This window comes from Hyla sarda, chromosome 2, assembly GCF_029499605.1.
Source record: "Hyla sarda isolate aHylSar1 chromosome 2, aHylSar1.hap1, whole genome shotgun sequence".
Taxonomy (NCBI): Eukaryota; Metazoa; Chordata; class Amphibia; order Anura; family Hylidae; genus Hyla; species Hyla sarda.
Window position 1 is genome coordinate 42,579,131 of NC_079190.1, and position 21,305 is coordinate 42,600,435.

At 44.9% G+C, this 21,305-nt stretch overlaps 1 protein-coding gene across 4 annotated transcripts in view; it reads left to right on the top strand.

Moving 5' to 3' along the window:
* The first annotated feature begins 370 nt into the window (after positions 1-370).
* Positions 371-21,305, top strand: part of ELMOD1 (ELMO domain containing 1) — a 140,075-nt gene continuing 119,140 nt past the window's right edge. Inside the window, exon 1 of one of the 4 annotated variants that reach the window (XM_056561621.1) lies at positions 371-441. The gene's annotated coding sequence lies outside the window, so the exon portion shown is untranslated. The remainder of the gene's footprint in view (positions 442-21,305) is intronic. The other 3 variants (XM_056561625.1, XM_056561623.1, XM_056561624.1) reach the window with 3 other exon arrangements.

Sequence of the window (21,305 nt, forward strand, 5' to 3'; positions counted from 1 at the left end):
ACAGTATATAATACACGAGGAGGACATATATATAATGATACATACAGTATATGATATAGATCATATATAATAATCACATACAGTATATAATACACGAGGAGGACATATATATAATGATACATACGGTATATGATATAGATCATATATAATAATCATATACAGTATATAATACACGAGGAGGACATATATATAATGATACATACGGTATATGATATAGATCATATATAATAATCATATACAGTATATAATACACGAGGAGGACATATATAGCTGCATTGCTGAGACACGAAGGTGAGAATGTGGGCGTGGCCTGAGGCAATCCCCCGCTCTGATTGGCTCCCGGGTCAGGCGCGCTCCCGTTCTCCTCGGCGCCGCGCAGTGGAGCAGCTGGAGAGTGACAGCCGCCCGACCATGGGACCCTGAGAGCCGGAGCACACACAGGTGAGAGCCCGGGGCCACACATCCTACAGCTCCTCATCCCTGCGCAGGGGGACGGGGCTCTGCTGGGTATACTGGCATCATGCTGCATGCCAAAACAGGAAGCCTGGGGGAAGGGGTTAACCCCAGAAAGAGTATTCTACAAGATCCCTCATATGTGATACATTGTATCTAATCACATCATGGGGGATAATTGTCAGCAATCAGGTTATATGGGTTCAATAATGTACATTTATAATAATCTATGTTTCCATCACCTGTCTATATAATCCATGTATCTATGAATATCTACCTATCTATCAATCATCTATGTATGCATCACCTATCTATATCATCTATCTATGTAATATCTATCTATCTATCTATCTATCTATATTATATCTATCTATCTATATCATCTATCTATGTAATATCTATCTATCTATCTATATTATATCTATCTATCTATCTATATTATATCTATCTATCTATATCATATCTATCTATATTTTTGTCTTCTATGTATCTATTATCTCTATATATCAATCATCTATGTCTGCATTACCTATCTATATCAACTATGTATCTATTATATATATATATATATATATATATATATATATTTAATACACTATCTATATATGTATCTTTATATCTTCTATATCATATATGCTTGCATCTCCTATCTATATTATCTGGTATATTTGTCTATCATCTATGTATGCATCACCTATCTATGTTATCTATCTGTCTCATATCTATCCATCTCATATCTATCTATCTCATATCTATCTATCTATCTATCTATCTATCTATCTCATATCTATCTGTCTCATATCTATCTCTCATATCTAACTATCTATCTCCTATCTATCTCATATCTATCTATCTATCTCATATCTATCTATCTATATATCTCATATCTATCTATATATCTCATATCTATCTATCTATCTATCTATCTATCTATATATCTCATATCTATCTATCTATCTATCTCATATCTATCTATCTCATATCTATCTATCTCATATCTATCTATCTCATATCTATCTATCTCATATCTATCTATCTCATATCTATCTATCTCATATCTATCTATCTCATATCTATCTATCTCATATCTATCTCATATCTATCTATTTCATATCTATCTATCTCATATCTATCTATCTCATATCTATCTATCTCATATCTATCTATCTCATATCTATCTATCTCATATCTATCTATCTCATATCTATCTATCTCATATCTATCTATCTCATATCTATCTCATATCTATCTATCTCATATCTATCTATCTCATATCTATCTATCATCTATATATGTATCACCTATCTATATACCTCAGTATATGAAATCTACCCAGCTCTTCCATGTCTGTGCCACCTTCCAGCAGACCATGGCACAGACAGATGCCGTCCCCATGTGGGGTTGTGCTGAGGCTAGACAATAGGTGCTGTGCTGATGGCGTCGGTGAGGGACAGTATTGATGGGATTCTTGGCTTGTTTTGGCGCTGGTGGTATCAGGGGGGGGGGGGGACATGTATCCGCATTGTTTCACACTGTCCATTTCAGGGTTTGTCTGTCTTCAGAATGTCACATGGCACCTGACTTGTCCCTATGTGTGTGGCAACAATAGATCCGTCCTGTTTATGTGGGTTTTGCTGCTTTCTTTTTTGCCATAGGGATCAGCAATAAGCTGTTCTCTGTTCTGCCCTGACTGGGACAAGGATAGCAACAGACTTTTAGGATAGCCTGGCTACAATATGAGCATTCAGTGTACAAACATGTTTGCTTACTGGTGTATTGATCCCCTTAGGGAGGAGGTCTCCAAACTGTGGACCTACAGCTGTTTCAAAACTACAACCCCCAGCATGCCCGGACAGCCAACGGCGGTCCGGGCATGCTGGGAGTTGTAGTTTTGCACCTGCTGCAGGTCCACAGTTTGGAGACCACTGCCCTAGTTTGTATCACTGCATGTTTTTATACTCTGTAATACCCTAGTAGATATATATCGTGAATATATAGAATGTTTTCTGTTGGTTACACGTGATATATTGTCCTGTTACTCAGATTAGCATGTTTTACTAAACCAGGGGCGTACCTGGAGTATTTGGTACCCGGGACAGATACACTATTTACCCCCCACCCCCATTTAATGACCCTATACAAGTAGATATGAGCAGATGAAGTCTTCTTGAAGTCGTCCTTCTTCTTCTCCAAATCCCCATTATGGCTTCTTATAGTAGTGACTCTTTTTTTTTGCAAAATGTCCCAGAAAAACAATTTAGGCTCCTTTCTACCACCTTTATACGGTCTCTACATCTATATTCCCTCCCCCCCCCCCCCCCCAGATGGTAATAATGTCCCCCTTGGTGCCCCAAACAGTAAAAGTGGGTATTTAAGTAGGTTCCTATTAAGTTTATCTTCCACAAGTTAGGTACCCCCCCCCCCCCCAGTAGACAGGTAGCCCCCTCAGCAGGCAAGTAAACCCTCCCCCCAGTAACCAGGCAATCCACCTAAATAGCCGAGTAGCTCCCCTAATAAGTAAGCAGTCTCTCCAGTAAGCAAAACCTTCCCCCATATAGATAGTTATCCCCCCCAATTAGCCAGGTAGCTCTCCCAGTAGCCATTAATCCCCCCCAAAAGGCAGTAATTCCCCTTCCCCCTAGAAGGCAGTTATTCCCCCCTCCCAGAGTAAGTAGTAATCCCCTCCCTTCTAGTAGGCAGTAATACCCCCTCCCCCTAGTAGGCAGTAAATGCCCTTCCCCCTAGTAGGTAGTAATTTCCCTCCTCCCTCCAATATGTGGCAATGCCCCCCCCCCCCCCTCCAGTAGGCAGTAATTCCCTCCCCCTAGTAGGTAGTATCCCCCCTCCCCCAGTAGGTAGTAATTCCCCCTTTCCCTAGTAGGTAGTAATTCCCCCCAATAGGCGGTATCCCCCCCCCCCCTCCAGTAGGCAGTAATTCCCTTCTCCCAGTAGGTAGTAATCCGCGCCCCCCAAATAGGCGGTAACCCCCCCTCTAGAAGGCAGTAATTAATGTAACCCCCCAATAGGCAGTAATCCCTCCCCCTCCCCCCCCAGTAGGCAGTAATTCCCCGCTCTGCAGTAGGCAGTAATGTTCCCCCCAGTAGGCAGTAATTCCCCGCACCGCAGTAGGCAGTAATGTTCCCCCCAGTAGGCAGTAATTCCCCGCTCCGCAGTAGGCAATAATGTTCCCCCCAGTAGGCAGTAATTCCCCGCTCCGCAGTAGGCAGTAATGTTCCCCCCAGTAGGCAGTAATTCCCCGCTCCGCAGTAGGCAGTAATGTTCCCCCCAGTAGGCAGTAATTCCCCGCTCCACAGTAGGCAGTAATGTTCCCCCCAGTAGGCAGTAATTCCCCTCTCCGCAGTAGGCAGTAATGTTCCCCCCAGTAGGCAGTAATTCCCCGCTCCGCAGTAGGCAGTAATCCCCCCCCAGTAGGCAGTAATTCCCTGCTCCGCAGTAGGCAGTAATGTTCCCCCCAGTAGGCAGTAATTCCCCGCTCCGCAGTAGGCAGTAATGTTCCCCCCAGTAGGCAGTAATTCCCCGCTCCGCAGTAGGCAGTAATGTTCCCCCCAGTAGGCAGTAATTCCCCGCTCCGCAGTAGGCAGTAATGTTCCCCCCAGTAGGCAGTAATTCCCCGCTCCACAGTAGGCAGTAATGTTCCCCCCAGTAGGCAGTAATTCCCCGCTCCGCAGTAGGCAGTAATGTTCCCCCCAGTAGGCATTAATTCCCCGCTCCGCAGTAGGCAGTAATCCCCCCCCCCAGTAGGCAGTAATTCCCCGCTCCACAGTAGGCATTAATGTTCCCCCTAGTAGGCAGTAATTCCCCCATCCTTCCACAATAGGTAGTAATTCCGAAGCTGATCTGCACACCTCCGGCATATGTGGTTTGTAAGGGATGTTCACACATGCAGATCAGCTTCGCATTTGTTACCAATATGCTGCATATTTAGGGGGTAATTTTTAAGTAAACCCTCGCCAGTGTACAATCATGCTGCCGCCAGTGTACAATCATGCTGCCGCCAGTGTACAATCATGCTGCCGCCAGTGTACAATCATGCTGCCGCCAGTGTACAATCCAGGCACAGAAATGTATTCCAGTTTGCAGCTGGTATAGATTTCAACAGCAATATACGCTTGCAGTAGGTGTGAATGGTAGTAGGAGTGGCCGCACCCCTTCACACAATGCCATGCCCATCCGTGCCAAGCCCCACCCACTTGGCGACTGCAGCACAGATTGGCAAAAAGTCACAAAATCGACCTAAGCCAGGCTCAGACTTGAATAAAGTCCCCACTTTGACTTCCCTGTTGACTTCAGTAAGGACATCAAAATCTGCAGCGAATCCGCAACTAACTCACAGCACCCTGGTTGGCAAACACTTCCATAAGGGGCCGTCACGCCCCCTCCCATAGACTTGCATTGAGGGGGCCTGGCCGTTAGGTCACGAGCCTCCAGCACTGCACCCAAAGCTCTAAATGAACGCTGAGTGCAGCAGGGAGATCGCAGGGGTCCCTGGTGGCAATGCAGTCCACGCAGCAGAAAAAATAAACATGTTTATTCTTGCGGCGGGTCAGGTGTCCAACATTTTTAAGTGTCAACTGAAAAGCTATTCGTACCAATGTTAGATTTATGAAGCGGAATTCTGCCAGGAGATTCTGTAGTGTGAACATAGCCTGACTGTGACTGTGTGAAGATTTGTGTCGTTTTGGGTAGTAAAGCCCCCACTTCATATTCTAGCAATATACCATCGCTTTCTATAGTGGGAGAACCCCCCCCCCCTTAAGGGTATGTTCACATGGTTGGGTTCCCCGTGAGTTTCTCGCTGCAGGTTCAGGTTTCCCTCTGTTATTGCAGGGGAATCTCTGCAGCTATGGCGGAAATTCCGCTGCTTAAAACCTGCCCTGGGAGACACGTAGATACCGTAACCCACCATTGTGAACGCACCTTAAAGGGATACTCCAACACTTAACATCTTAGTCCCTAAGGGCTACGTGTCTGATGGGGGGGGGGGGGGCTGAGCACTCGTGTATCTCTGTCTCTTCCATTAGAGATGCATGGAGGAGACGTGTTGACCACGAGGAGAGCTGGGGTGCTGTTCAGGAGATCGCGGGTGGTCCCAGATGGCGGTCGTACCCCTCGCAATCAAACACTTATCCCTGATCCTGTGGATACGAGATAAAATGTAAAACTCTGGAGTACCCCTTTAACTCTCTTGGCTGTGAGTATAATTTTATTTGTTTAGTAGCGTCTCATAATGGTGTCGGTATACATCTACACTGCAACATGGGTCTTTTTTTTAATAATACCAAATACAGTATATTCTTCGTTAAGTCTTATTTGCTTCATGGGGGATTCAAGGTAATATTTATAATAGGAAACGGCACTGAAATGATTGAAATAAATCTATTCTTTATTATTATTATATTTTAAATAAATGTAATAAATATATATATATATATATATATATATATATATATATATATATTATTTTTTTTTTTTTAAATACATTTTTTTTTTAAATACATTTACAGGGGGAGATTTTTCAAAACTTGTTCAGAGGGAAAGTGGTGCAGTTGCCCATAGCAACCTGTCAGATCCCTTTTTGAAAATGAAAGAAGCGATCTGATTGGTTGCTACGGGCAACGGCAACCCTTTCCCTCTATACAGTTTTTGATAAATCCCCCCCTCATAAGGGGAGACTTCTCAAAACCTGTCCAGAGGAAAAGTTGCTGAGTTGCCCGTAGCAACCAATCAGATGGCTTCTTTCATTTCTTCACAGGCCTTTTCAAAAATGAAAGAAGCGATCTGATTGGTTGCTATGGGCAACTCAGCAATTTTTCCTCTGGACAGATTTGGATAAATCTCCCCCTAATAGTGTTTATTACATGATACCAGTGTACAACCCCCGAATATGTAATAAAATCATCCAAATTCCGATTATTAACAGTTATTTTTATTATTCGCTTTTGATGACTGTTTTGATGATGACGGTGGAGATACGTTTATGACCTAGTGCAGTGGTCTTCAACCTGCGGACCTCCAGATGTTGCAAAACTACAACACCCAGCATGCCCGGACAGCCGTTGGCTGTCCGGGCATGCTGGGAGTTGTAGTTTTGCAACATCTGGAGGTCCGCAGGTTGAAGACCACTGACCTAGTGAGAGCCGTAGGGGTGTTTATTAGGTTTATTCCCTGTGACCATCAATTCTAATGGCAAGTGATGATGGCCCTTCAGTAAATGTTCCCCTGTTGTATGTTGTCTGATGTTTATGCTGTATACCCTGCTAGGGGGGTTACGTCCTACGTCACCGATCACACAGAATGCTAAGTAAGCATTGCAGAAGAAGCCATTGCTAAATAGCGGAGCCTAAAGGAAATGTCTCCATCAGCAGGGAAATCGTCCATATAAAGATTACACAGTAAGACGGCTCCGTTAACTACTTAAATCCATTGGAGAGGAATATTTTTATTTTTTAGCAGATACTGTATTTTTTTGTCTACTTAATAATGAAAAAGCAAAATAAATGTAACAGGGGTTTGTTAAAAAAAATATTTACCTGTATTTTATACAATAACAACACAAATGAAATAATAATAAATAAGTAAATAATAATAAAAAAATAAACAAACGCTAAACACTCTATATCAGAGTTTCCCAACCAGTGTGCCTCCAGCTGTTGCAAAACTACAACTCCCAGCATGCCCAGAGCCTAAAGGAAATGTCTCCATCAGCAGGGAAATCGTCCATATAAAGATTACACAGGAAGACGGCTCCGTTTACTTACATCCATTGGAGAGGAATATTTTTATTTTTTAGCAGATACTGTATTTTTTAGTCTACTTAAAGGGGTATTCCAGGAAAAAACTTTTTTTTTTTTTATATATATATATCAACTGGCTCCAGAAAGTTAAACAGATTTGTAAATTACTTCTATTAAAAAATCTTAATCCTTTCAGTACTTATGAGCTTCTGAAGTCAAGGTTGTTCTTTTCTGTCTAAGTGCTCTCTGATGACACCTGTCTCGGGAACCGCCCAGTTTAGAAGCAAATCCCCATAGCAAACCTCTTCTAAACTGGGCGGTTCCCGAGACCCGTGTCATCAGAGATTACTTAGACAGAAAAGAACAACCTAAACTTCAGAAGCTCATAAGTACTGAAAGGATTAAGATTTTTTAATAGAAGTAATTTACAAATCTGTTTAACTTTCTGGAGCCAGTTGAGATATATATATATATATATATATATATATATATATATATATATATATATATATAAGTTTTTTCCTGGATAACCCCTTTAATAATGAAAATGCTAAAGAAATGTAACAGGGGTTTGTTAAAAAATATTTACCTGTATTTTATACCATAATAACACAAATTAAATAATAATAAATAAGTAAATAATAATAAAAAAATAAACAAACTCTTAACACTCTATATCAGAGTTTCCCAACCAGTGTGCCTCCAGCTGTTGCAAAACTACAACTCCCAGCATGCCCAGAGCCTAAAGGAAATGTCTCCATCAGCAGGGAAATCGTCCATATAAAGATTACACAGGAAGATGGCTCCGTTTACTTACATCCATTGGAGAGGAATATTTTTTATTTTTTGCAGATACAGTGGTCCCTCAACATACGATGGTAATTTGTTCCAAATGAACCATCGTTTGTTGAAACCATCGTATGTTGAGGGATCCGTGCAATGTTCAATATAGGAAGGTATACTCACCTGTCCCCGCCGCTCCAGACCATCAACACTGCCCTGGATGTCGCCGTCCATCACTGTCGCCGCGTCCCCGTGGTGTCCCTGCCGCTCCAGACCGTCTCTGCTGGCCGGGATCGTCGTTCTTTATCGCCGTCATCAAGTCACTACGCACGCCGCTCCTATTGGATGACGGGACGGTCTGCGCAGCGATGTGATGACGATGATGGAGAGCGCCGACGATGCAGGGGATCCCGAAGAGGATGGTCCGGAGCGCCGGGGACAGGTAAGAGGCCATCACCGGAGCACACGGGGCACAGTAAACGGCTATCCGGTGGCAGCTGAAGCAGTCTGCGCTGTCGGATAGCTGTTTATGCGATGGCCCCGACATACAAAAGCATCGTATGTTGATGCTGCCTTCAACATGCGATGGCCTCTGAGAGACCATCGTATGATGAAATGATCGTATGTCAGGGCCATCGTAGGTCGGGGGGGTCACTGTACAGTATTTTTTGGTCTACTTAATAATGAAAATGCAAAAGAAATGTTACAGGGTTTGTTAAAATAAAAATATTTAACTGTATTTTTTACAATAATAACACAAATTAAATAATAATAATAATAATAAATAAATTAATAATAAATTAATTAATTAATTAATAATAATAAAAAAATAAACACTCTATATCAGAGTTTCTTAACCAGTGTGCCTCCAGCCGTCACGCCCCCTCCCATAGACTTGCATTGAGGGGGTGGGGTGTGACATCATGAGGGGGCGGGACTATGACGTCATGAGCTCCCGGCGCCAGCTCCAGCGTTAGGAACAGTTTGTGCCAAACGCTGAGCAGCGGAGTACCCCTTTAAAGTCAATAATGATTTTAGAAATGCCAAACCCATTTGCTGTTATTTCCTTTGGCATTTTTGCACTTATCTTTGCCGTTTTTCTGTGGTTTTGGGCTCAGTGGCAGTGCTCCAAAATCACAGCATGTTGAGGCATTTCTCTCCCATTGAAATCTATGGTAGTAAAAAAAGCCATAAACAAGGCCATAGGAGGTTAGCATTGGTGTTTTTGTCTCGCATTTCCCCCCCCATTTCTTAAATAGAATTCCTTGAGTCACATGATTAAAGAATCACATGACTTGTCATGATAAAACTATAAGACTTTCTGGAGATAACTATAATTTATTTTGACTTTGCTATCTTTTATGGTAACGCACCCCAGTACTCTAGCACGTTATAGGTATACTGGATCTTGGGAGTGCAAAGTAATGGAGCAGTTTTTTGTGTTTTTACCAGTTTTTGTGCTTTTTGGCCAGAAAAAAATCTAGTGCAAACTTAACGGGGAACTCCATGGGAAACAAGTGGAAAACAAATGTTTTCAAATCAACTGGTGCCAGAAAGTTAAACAGATTTGTAAATTACTTCTATATAAAAATCTTAATCCTTCCAGTACTTATCAGCTGCTGTATGCTACAGAGAAAGTTGTATAGTCTTTTCTGTCTGACCACAGTGCTCTCTGCTGTCACCTCTGTCCATGTCAGGAACTGTCCAGAGCAGGAGCAAATCTCCATAGGAAACCTCTCCTGCTCTGGACAGTTCCTGAGACGGACAGAGGTGTCAGCAGAGAGCACTGTGGTCAGACTGGAAAGATCTTCACAAATTTCTCTGTAGTATATCTGTAGTATACAGCTTCTGATAAGTACTGGAAGGATTAAGATTTTTTTTAATAGAAGTAATATGGAAATCTGCTTAACTTTCCAGCACCAGTTGATTTGAATGTTTTTTGTTCCACCTGAGTACCCCTTGCTGATATCCAGTGGTGTCTGCAGAATCAAAAACAGCTTATAGAATATCTTAAAGATAATGGCCTTGATTTATCAAAAATGTAGGGTTGGGTTTGTTTTTTTGGTTTCAACCCGACCATCTTTTTCCCTATTAATTTATTATTGTGTCGCACGTTCTGTCGCAATCAGGTTTTTTTTTTTGTCGCAGGCAGGTTTTTTTTGTCTCAGCTTTCTAATTCTCGCGTTATTAGCAAATTTCCTGTCAGAAGAAATAACTAATATTATTTTTAGTTTAGAAAACAATGCATAATGACTATTGACATAAGAGCATGTATCGGAGAGTTTAGAAGCCTAAAAAGGGGCGTTTCCCTAACAAAACCAAGGTTTCCAACTGATTTATTAAGAAACCGACCAGACTTTTAGGGTTTCAGTGTACTTTTTTTTCCCACTGCTTGAAGCAGTGGGAAAAAAAAGGACACTGAAACCCTAAAGGTCTGGTCGGGTTTCTTAAAGGGGTACTCCGCCCCTAGATATCTTATCCCCTATCCAAAGGATAGGGGATAAGATGTTAGATCGCCGCGGTCCCGCTGCTGGGGACCCCGGGGATCGCCGCTGCGGCACCCCACCATCATTACTGCACAGAGCGAGTTCACTCTGTGCGTAATGACGGGCGATACAGGGGCCGGAGCAGCATGACGTCATGGCTCCGCCCCTCATGACATCACGGCCCGTCCCCTAAATGCAAGTCTATGGCAGGGGGCGTGACGACCGCCACGCCCCCTCCCATAGACTTGTATTGAGGGGGGTGGGCCGTGACGTCACGAGGGGCGGAGCCGTGACGACACGCTGCTCCGGCCCCTGTATCGCCCGTCATTACGTGCAGAGAGAACTCACTCTGTGCAGTAATGATGGCGGGGTGCCGCAGCAGCGATCCCCGGGGTCCCCAGCAGCGGGACCCCGGCAATCTGACATCTTATCCCCTATCCTTTGTATAGGGGATAAGATGTCTAGGGGCGGAGTACCCCTTTAATAAATCAGTTGGAAACCTTGGTTTTGGTCGGGAAACGCTCCTTTTTCGGCTTGAAAAATCCCCGAGTAGGGTTCGTAGGAAAGGCTTGTCGCAGTTTGTCGCACGATGTCTGCGCCTTGTCGCAGACATCTTGCGCCAAAAAAAAAAAAAAAGCAGACAAAAACTGTCGGGTTTCCAATGATAAATGAGGGCCAATGGATTAAAACTTGGGTTTTTGGCACCTGTCCTGTCAATCACTGTAAGATCCGTTTCTTGTGCACAGAACAACCACATGTGCTGTCAGATCTATGTAGGACACTCCATTCCCTGGATCTTCCTCTCTAATATGGAACAAACATTATATTGGACCTCATTTTTTTTAGCGTCCTTTGTTTGACAAGGATGAGGCCGGTTTCCATTATTCTTGAATCTTGGAACAAGTCCAGAGCCCATGATAAAGATCAGATTTCACTTCACAACACTTTGGGTCATCATCCAACCTGTCAGGCTTCTAGTAGCCTATTGGGGGTAATATGAAGACATATATTGCCTGGTATAGTAATTTGAGGCGCACCTAACTCCATTTTTTTTAATGCATTTTCTAAAGTCTGTAATGCCGTTTAGTACGTAGTTAAAGGGGTACTCCGCCCCTAGACATCTTATCCCCTATCCAAAGGATAGGAGATAAGATGTCTGATCGCAGGGGTCCCCCCGCTGGGGACCCCTGCGATCTCGGCGGTGGCACCCCAGACATCCAGTGCATGGAACAAACTTCGTTCTGTGCCGGATGACTGGAGATGCGGGGCGGAGGCTTGTGACGTCACGGTCGCGCCCGCTCGTGATGTCACGGCCACACCCCCTCAATGCAAGTCTGTGGGAGGGGGCGTGACGGCCGTCACGCCCCCTCCCATAGACTCGCATTGAGGGGGCTTGGCCGTGACGTCAGGAGCGGGGCGCGGCCGTAATGTCATGATCCTATGACGCTCTAAACAAACGCCGGGTGCAGCAGGGAGATCGCAGGGACCCCCGTGATCAGTCATCTTCTCCCCTATCCTTTGGATATGGGATAAGATGCCTAGGGGGGGGAGTACCCCTTTAAGTATTTCTAGGTTGTCGAAGATATTTGTCTAAAACTTTACCCAGAACCAACAGGATCAACTTACATCCTAACGTGTGGTATAGGCAAGAGAATGATCTTTTGAGTGTTCCATTACAGATGGAATCAAACTCTGGATTGTCCCACAGCAGCTTATGCTTTGAGCATTGCCAAGAGTCCATAAATCCTTACATAGTACCTCTCAGGAGATGACGTCTTTGAGGAGCACTGAGTGTCGGAAGAGGTTAAAGTTTTATATGTACTAGAGCCGGTAGATTCATCCGGTAGATGAGTCGGATGTTTTTATAGAGATGTGTTAGAGCGATAATGGGTTTGGGGCAAAAATGTTACCCAGTCTGCTGTTTAGGGTCTAAAATTAATGTGAAAGAATATGAGATCCAAGGGGGAGATTTATCAAAACCTGTCCAGAGGAAAAGTTGCTGAGTTGCCCATAGCAACCAATCAGATCGCTTCTTTCATTTTGCAGAGGACTTGGTAAAAATTAAAGAAGCGATCTGATTGGTTGCCATGGGCAACTATGCAACTTTTCCTCTGGACAGGTTTTGATGAATTTCCCCCCCAAGTCCTTATATCTGTTCAATTCTTTGGATCACTGACTTCTTGGCAGCTTATTGGCATTGAGTGGTGGTTATTATTTTATTGTTTACGTCAAGTCAATTCCAACTTCTTGTGGCCTTATGGTTCTACAGCATGGGCTATCCTCAGGTATCTCAGGTATCTCATGATATCTCTAATGGTCTCTAGAGCTGGGCGGTATGACCAAATGTGTGTATCACGGTATTTTTGTAACTTATGGTGGTTCCACGGTATACAACTATATTTCTCACCCCCCAAAATTATGTGACCCGCGAGCGCTGTTCTGCTTCTCACCCCTCCCCCCATATTAATTATCAGCCCAGCGCTGCGCTGTCCCCATCGGGGTACTCCACCCGCAATCGCTGCCTTCTTCGTCCTCCTGTTTATTGCGGGCCGCAATCTATACTGTACGCTGTATCCCTATACCCGGGCTGCAAAAGATAAACAAAATAAACTTTAACTCACCTTCCTACGTCGGCCTCACGCTCTTCCTGGAAGCGGGAACGTCGGAGAGCCGTCATCCTGTCACCGGCCGCAGCGATGTTCCGCCTCAGCCCGTGATAGGCTGAGCCCACTGTCATGTAAGAAGCTGGCTGTGGGGGAGGGGCCCAACCGGTATTATGGTATGAGAAAAATTCATATCGTGCAGCACAAACATTTCAGTATTCAGTATGAACCGGTATACCGCCCAACACTAGTGGTCTCCTTCCATATTATTGCTCTTTATCGTCTTACTTACTATTTTCAATGCTATTATCATTATTACTTATAGTAGTAGTAATAAGACAATTGTATTTCCACAATTGGTGACTAGAGATGTACAGTAAATTTGATTCGTCACGAACTTCTCCGCTCGGCAGTTGATGACTTATCCTGCATAAATTAGTTCAGCTTTCCGGTGCTCCGGTGGGCTGGAAAAGGTGGATACAGTCCTAGGAAAGAGTCTCCTAGGACTGTATCCACCTTTTCCAGCCCACGGGAGCACCTGAAAGCTGAACTAATTTATGCAGGAAAAGTCATCAACTACCGAGCCGAGAAGTTCGTGACGAATCAAATTTACTGTAAATTCACTCATCTCTATTGGTGACCATAACAAGGTCCTGACTTCTGTTCGGGTCTTCTGTCACATTTACTTTTCTGTCATTATATCCTTCTATCTTGTTGTCCATCCTCCTCTTCTTTCTTCATCATCCTGTTCAGGTATAATTTTCTATTGAATTATCAGATTAAGCCCACAATTAAGTAAAGCTGCTTTTCATTTACAGAACTTCTTCTTTTGATCTTATTTGTCCTCCTCTTATTCTTGTTTTTTAAAATCTTTTGTAACTAATAGTACTGTATATCTGTAAATAGCTAAGTAGCCTTCATACAGGATTTAATAAATATATATATATATATATAAATATATATTTACAGTGGTCCCTCAACATACGATGGTAATCCGTTCCAAATGGACCATCGTTTGTTGAAACCATCGTATGTTGAGAGATCCGTGCAATGTAAAGTATAGGACAGTGGTCTACAACCTGTGGACCTCTAGATGTTGCAAAACTACAACACCCAGCATGCCCGGACAGCTGTTGGCTGTCTGGGCATGCTGGGAGTTGTAGTTTTGCAACATCTGGAGGTCCGCAGGTTGAAGACCACTGTTAGAGGAAGTTGTACTCACCTGTCCCCGCCGCTCCGGACCGTCACCGCTCGTCACCGCTGCCCTGGATGTCGCCTTCCATCGCTGTCGCGGCTACCCCGACGCTCCGGCAAGGCCTCTGCTTCCCCGGCATCTTCGCTCTCCGTCGCCACCATCACGTTGCTACGCATGCCGTCGCTACGCACGCCGCTCTGTTTTGCAACATCTCGAGGTCCGCAGGTTGAAGACCACTGGTATTGGAGGTTATACTCATGTGTCCCCGCCGCTCCAGACCGTCACCGCTCGTCACCGCTGCCCGGGATGTCGTTTTCCATCGCTGTCGCGGCTTCTCCGATGCTCCGGCAAGGCCTCTGCTTCCCCGGCAACTTCGCTCTCCGTCGCCGCCATCACTTCGCTACGCACGCCGCTTCTATTGGATGACTGGACGGTGTGCGCAGCGACGTGATGACGACGATGGAGAGCGCCGACGATGCAGGGGATCCCAAAGAGGAAGCGCCGGAGCGTCGGGGACAGGTAAGTGATCGTCAGCGGACCACATGGGGCACCATAAACGGCTATCCGGATAGCCGTTTATGCGATGGCCCCAACATACAAAAGCATCGTATGTTGATGCTGCCTTTAACATTCGATGGCGTCTGAGAGGCCATCGCATGTTGAAATTATCGTATGTCGGGGCCATCGTAGGTCGGGGGGTCTATATATATATATATATATATATATATATATATATATATATATATATATATACAATATTGTAAATTTGCTTTTTATATTTTGGAACTAGAAAAAGGGTCAGGTCAGTTTTTCCAGAAGAAGCGCCACAGTCTTTGCCTGGTTTGTCTGGTATTCCTATTCAAGTTAGCAAGGCTAAGCTGCAATACCAGACATAGCCCATGGGCATGAGTGGTGCTGTTTCAGAACATAAGCAGACAAACATATCTGATCATAAAGAATCCTTTTAAGAACAGTTCCTGCACATCATTTAACATATATATATATATAAGTTACTTGGATTTGGTTGAAGTAGATATATCCATAGGAAAGCATAGAAGATATACAGTATTCTGTACACTCTTAGAGAACAAGCACTCGGCACTGCCCCTAATAGTGATCGTTCAATACTCGGATTAAACACTTGGGTTTGGGCTTCAACACAGCCCTATTCAGATGTAGATCAGCCACCTGGATCCCTGAGGTGCTATTATGCCCCAAAAAGCAGCACACTCCAACAGCAATAAGAGGAAGAAAATTGGGAGGCAGTCACTGTTCTGTAGACCAGTCCGTGGCTATTTCTTTTATTTTCGGTACATATACAATTCACAAATGGTAGATGCTGGACCCGCAGCTACAGGTGTAGTTACAGCCATTTCATGTCACTCTGGACTCTAGTGAGAAGAAGCGTCCAGAGTGACGTGAAACAGCTGTAACTACACCTAAGGCTGCGCGTCCAACCTCTACCGTTTGTGAATTGTATATGCACTGTATGGTCTACAGAACAGAGTGCCTCCCATTTATCTTCCTCTTAGTACAGTATTCTGTATTTACATAGCATTTTACTTCAAAGCATCTGACACTTGTGTTATGCCGTCCCATTTCTAGTACAGCAAAGTATAGAGTTGGGTTTTCTGTTATACATATAGGGTGAGATTTATCAAGACCTGTGTAGAGGAAGAGTGGTGCAGTTGCCCATAGCAACCAGATCGCTTCTTTCATTTTTCACAGGATTCTTTAAAAGGGTATTCCGCCCCTGGCATCTTATCCCCTATCCGAAGGATAGGGGATAAGATGTTAGATCGCCGCGGTCCCTCTGGTGGGGACCCCGGGGATTGCCGCTGTGGCACCCCGCCATCATTACTGCACAGAGCGAGTTCGCTCTGTGCGTAATGACGGGCGATACAGCGGCCGGAGCAGCATGACGTCATGGCTCCGCCCCTCATGACATCACTGCCCGTCCCCTTAATGCAAGTCTATGGCAGGGGGCGTGACGGCCGCCACGCCCCCTTCCCATAGACTTGTATTAAGGGGCGGAGCCGTGACGTAACGATGCTCCGGCCTCTGTATTGCCTGTCATTACGTGCAGAGCGATCTCGCTCTGTGCAGTAATGATAGCGGGGTGCTGCAGCAGCGATCCCGGGGTCCCCAGCAGTGGGACCCCGGCGATCTGACATCTTATCCCCTATCCTTTGGATAGGGGATAAGATGTCTAGGGGCGGAATACCCCTTTAAAAAGGAAAGAAGCGAGCTGATTGGTTGCTATGGGCAACTGCACCACTCTTCCTGTACACAGGTTTTGATAAATCTCCCCCATAATCTCTATATGGAAAGAGGGGAAATCTGCAGTAAAGATTTAAGACTTAAGAATCTGCACTGCAGCTCAGTTTCCATGCAGAAGAAAAATCTGCAGCATGAAGATGAGATTTAATAAAATCTCAATCACCTGCATAGTACTGTAAGGCGATGCAGATTTTCTGGGGAAAACCCCACAGTATTTCTGCTATGTGTGCATGTGTGTCCAGCTTCTCCCCACCCATACAGAAACAAAGAAAAAACAAGTGCTCCATAGTGAAGGATCTTATATGCAGGTTGGTCTCCGGGTTCTCCACCAGTTTTACCTCTGTATAAATCATTATCAGACCACATATGGAGTATTGTGTCCAATTTTGGGCACCTATATATAAGAAGGTCATGGCTGAACTGGAGCAGGTGCAGGAGAGGGTGACAAGGATAATTGGTGGTATGGGGGGGATTACAGGACCAAGACAGGTTATCAAGCTTGGGGGTTATTTAATTTGAAAAGAAGACGTCTTAGGGGGATTTGATCACATTGTACCAATAAATGAATGGACAGTACAGAGATCTTTCTAGTGATCTTTTATACCAAGGCCGGTAACATGACAAGGGGGCATCCTCTACGTCTAGAGGAAGGAAGGTTTCACCATCATCACAGACAGAGATTCTTTACTGTAAGAGCAGTGAGACTATGGAACTCTCTGCCTCATGATGTTGTGATGTCTGATTCAATAAACAAGTTCAAGGGGGTCCGATGTTTTTCTAGAGAAATATAATATTACAGGTTATGGATACTAGATTTATGTGGATAGACCAGTGAGGGATTCAGGGATTTATTCTGATGCCATATTGGGGTCGGGGAGGAATTTGCTCTTCCGGTGCTCGCAGGACCACAGGCAATCCAAACTTGTAGGAGGAAGCAAACCAGTTCAAGATTGTGTCAGGGTGAATCAGCGCTGCCATTGACCAAGGACAAGGGAATAAGTTAAAGAACTAAATATTTATTATAAAATGTGGCGCATTTCCGGCCCATTCTGTACCCTTCATCAGACAAGAATAAGTAATGCTAATGCTTATATAAAACAACAACGGAAATGACATCTTCTGATAACATCAGCATATATATATTGGAAATATTTAAAATAAATGACTAAAGTGACAAATCTGTTATAGAGGTTTTCTCAATTACTTTAAGTCCTTCAGGTCAGAGGGTATCCAATTTGTAAGTCCAAAAGGATTCTCTGTTGATAATCCTCAGGAACCGATTCAGATAATCCTCAGGTATCTTTTCTAGAATGCACAAACTGAGACAATTGGGTTCATTATTATGTGTTGTAGCAATGTGACGAAACCTGATGGAAATGTTATATCTATGTTTATGGAAATGTTTCCATCAGGTTTTTACAACACTGTGTCTCGTCACGTTGCTACAATACATAATAATGAACCCGATTGTCTGCATTCTAGAAATGATACCTGAGGATTGTCCGAATCAGTTCCTGAGGTTTATCAACAGAGAATGCTTTTGGACTTACAAATTGAATACGCTCGGACCCGAAGGATTTACCAAAGGGTAATTAAGAAAACCTCTAAATAGGTTTTGCTACTTTATTCATTTATTTTAATATTTTTTATATTTATGCTGATTTTATCAGATGATGTCATTTCCATTGATTGTGTTCTATATAGCCTACCATTGTGCGCCTGTTCATGTATGTAGCGGGAAGGCACCAAGGGCAGTGTTTCCCAACAGGGTGCCTCCAAATCTACTCCCAGCATGCCGAGACAGCCAAAGGCTGCCCAACAGCTATAGGCACCCTGGTTGGGAAACACTGGTCTAGGGAGTTGAACAGTGAGACAGCTATGTGTATTGCTATAGTATAGATGCATTCTGATGCATACAAATGTCATATTTTATGATGTGTGTATGTGAATTACTTTTGCACATAGTAGAAGGGGTTATCCAGGGCCCCCAGTGCATTAAAATAATAAAACAACAGGTATCCTCTCTAATCCAGGGCAGATCCCGACTCTGGCTTCAGTTGGCACTGCAGATGTCATGTGACCACCCTTTCAGTGGTCATGTGCCGTACTCTGGGCCAGGTTGGTGGCATGGTTATTGTAAGCAGGTTGGTGGCATGCTGTTTACGTGGAATTGGTGATTGTTAGGTTGATTTTCTCCTTTAACCCAAAGGAGTGCTGTTTGGGGCCCCCATAGCCTAGGGAGCTGCCACCATCTTCATCATTAGAGGGTGAAGTGATTGAAGGGTAAAAGTGATGTGTAAGTCATGCGTGTTTTGCCACCATCACCATCTTCAGGGGGTGGAGTGATTGAAGGGTATAAGTGATGTCTAAGTCATGTGACAGTGTTCCTACTGCATGTGTTGTGAAGTGTGCTAACTTGCTGAAGAGAGGCCTGGACTGCTAGAGAGAGAGAGAGAGAGAGAGAGAGAGAGAGAGAGAGAGACAGAGAGGGAAACGCAGTGGCTACCTCCTTGGAGAGTGGAGCACAATGGACTTCACTACAGGCACTGTGAGAGGAGTGTGCACAAGCATAGTCAAGTGCAAGTATAGTCAATTGCATTGGTATCTGGGCCTGTGGGACCTTACAAGGTTTGTTGAGGAAAGTCTTTTTGCGGGGTTAAACCCCACTTTTGCCCTGTCTCAAGCAGAAATACTTTGAAATTTCCTTTGTGGTATAAAGCCAAACTTATCCACCCTGTAATTTATTCTGCCCAAAAGTATACTTCTAAGACAAGAACAACAATAACAGTATATGACTAGATGCCTTATGGGACCATGAATAATGCAAGACTATTCACTGCACATTTCATTTGGACTGTAAAACAAGGTGAAATGTATTGGGGAAGTACATAAAGACAGAATAAAATACATGGCACAGCACAAGTACATTAAAACTACAATGCTTGGCCTGACATATAAGATATATATGAAGTGTGTGGGAATTCTAGACGGCGTCGATTTATTATTAGATAATAAAAGGATAAGTACTATGGAAAAGCAGTGTTTTATCTAATGTCTTAAAGCGTACTTGTATGGGGCCCCGGCTCTCCTTCTAAAAGGAGCATGAGGCCGCGGCCAACAAGCCCCCTGCATTCATTTCCATGGGAGAGACAGAAATTCCTGAGTGCTGTGCTCCGGCTCTCTCATAGAGAAACATGGATTGGGTGGGATGGCTGCCGATTCGTTTACTAGTTGCCATGCTACCAGCGGTTGGACCCCCTGAGATCTGACACTTATGCCCTATCCTTAGGATACGGGATGAGTTTTTATACCCCGAAGAACCCCTTTAAATTAATATCAGTGGTATTGGGGAAGTTTAGGCAAGAATATCCTCCACATATCATTTATCCATGATAGTGATGATATTTGATAATATGCTGCCTCTATGTGTATGTTTCCACTGGTACCTATGTGATACCGACAAAAATGTATTTCTCGAGCACTTCATTGGGGGACACAGGACCATGGGTATATGCTGCTTGCCAGTAGGAGGCTGACACTAGGCAAAATAGAAAAGAAGGCTGGCTCCTCCCGGCAGGATATACCCGCCTCCTGGCTCTGAGCAACTCAGTTTTGGCTTAGTGTCGGAGGAGGCTAGACGCAGCTCTGGAGCTCTCCAGACCTGCTCTTTATTTTGTTTTTTTCCTAGTATCAGGTTCAGTTTAGACTTTCTCTCCCTTTATTGTTTTATCTAGCGTGGGGCAACAGGAGCATGGCGCTGCCTGATCCCCCACATGCGAGCTAGGGGCACGGTGCATCATGGATGGGCCGTTAACCCCTCCTCGCCAGCAGCCAGCGCCTGGGGGTGTACCTAGGGTCCGGGTCCCCCATTCGCCCTTGTTCGCCATGGCGGCTAAAGGCAGGTGGCACCAGCTGGTCGAAGACGTCTGGGTACAGAGGTCCCTCAGGGTGAGTATTGAGGTCCCTTGTGGTAAGGGATATTGGGGGTTAATGTTTCCTCAACTACTCCCCCCCCCCTCCCTCCCCTCCCCTCCACTACCTTTTTTCCCCATGGACCGGGGGTCTCTAATACCCTGGCTGTGGGGTCAGAGGGGGCAGTAGCCGGTCCTTTGGGACGAAGGGGGTTCTTTATTACAGGGGGTGGATGGTGGCAGCAGAGAGGTTACTCCTCTCTCTCTCTCTCTCCCCTCTTCTGCGGGCCCTGCTCGGCCGGCAGGGGGGTTAACTTTTAATGGGGGTTAAACTCCCTCTGCTCTGCGTCCAAGGGGGAGTTAACCTAGCCCTTCGGGGTTAACACTGCGGCCGTGCGTTCCCTCAGCACGGCCGCAGTCTTTTACCTCCGGGGCTCGGGTCGCGTCGCTCCTCGGCGGGCCTGTCTTTCCTGTTCTGGGCGCCATAAGCCCCGAGGGGGCCGAGCGCCCGGGCGACAGGCCTCCCCGCCGCTCTTCCGGCGCTTCACACAGCGCAGCGAGCGCCACATTTTCTCGCAGGTCCGGAGTTGCGAGCAGGTCATAATTGAGCCCGCGGCTCCGGCCTGCACTTGGCACCGCACGCCGGGATAACTCTCCGGCCAGCATCTTGAGTGCCACGGTTTTTCTTGCAGGTCTGGAGCTGCGGGCAGGTCATTAATTGAGCCCGCGGCTCCGGCCTGCACTTAGCTCCTCTCACTCCCTATGCGTCTCCTTCTAGCCCCGCCCCCCTGGCCTCTCTGCCTTTAGCGCGCGCTCCTTCCTCCTATCATCTAGGAGTG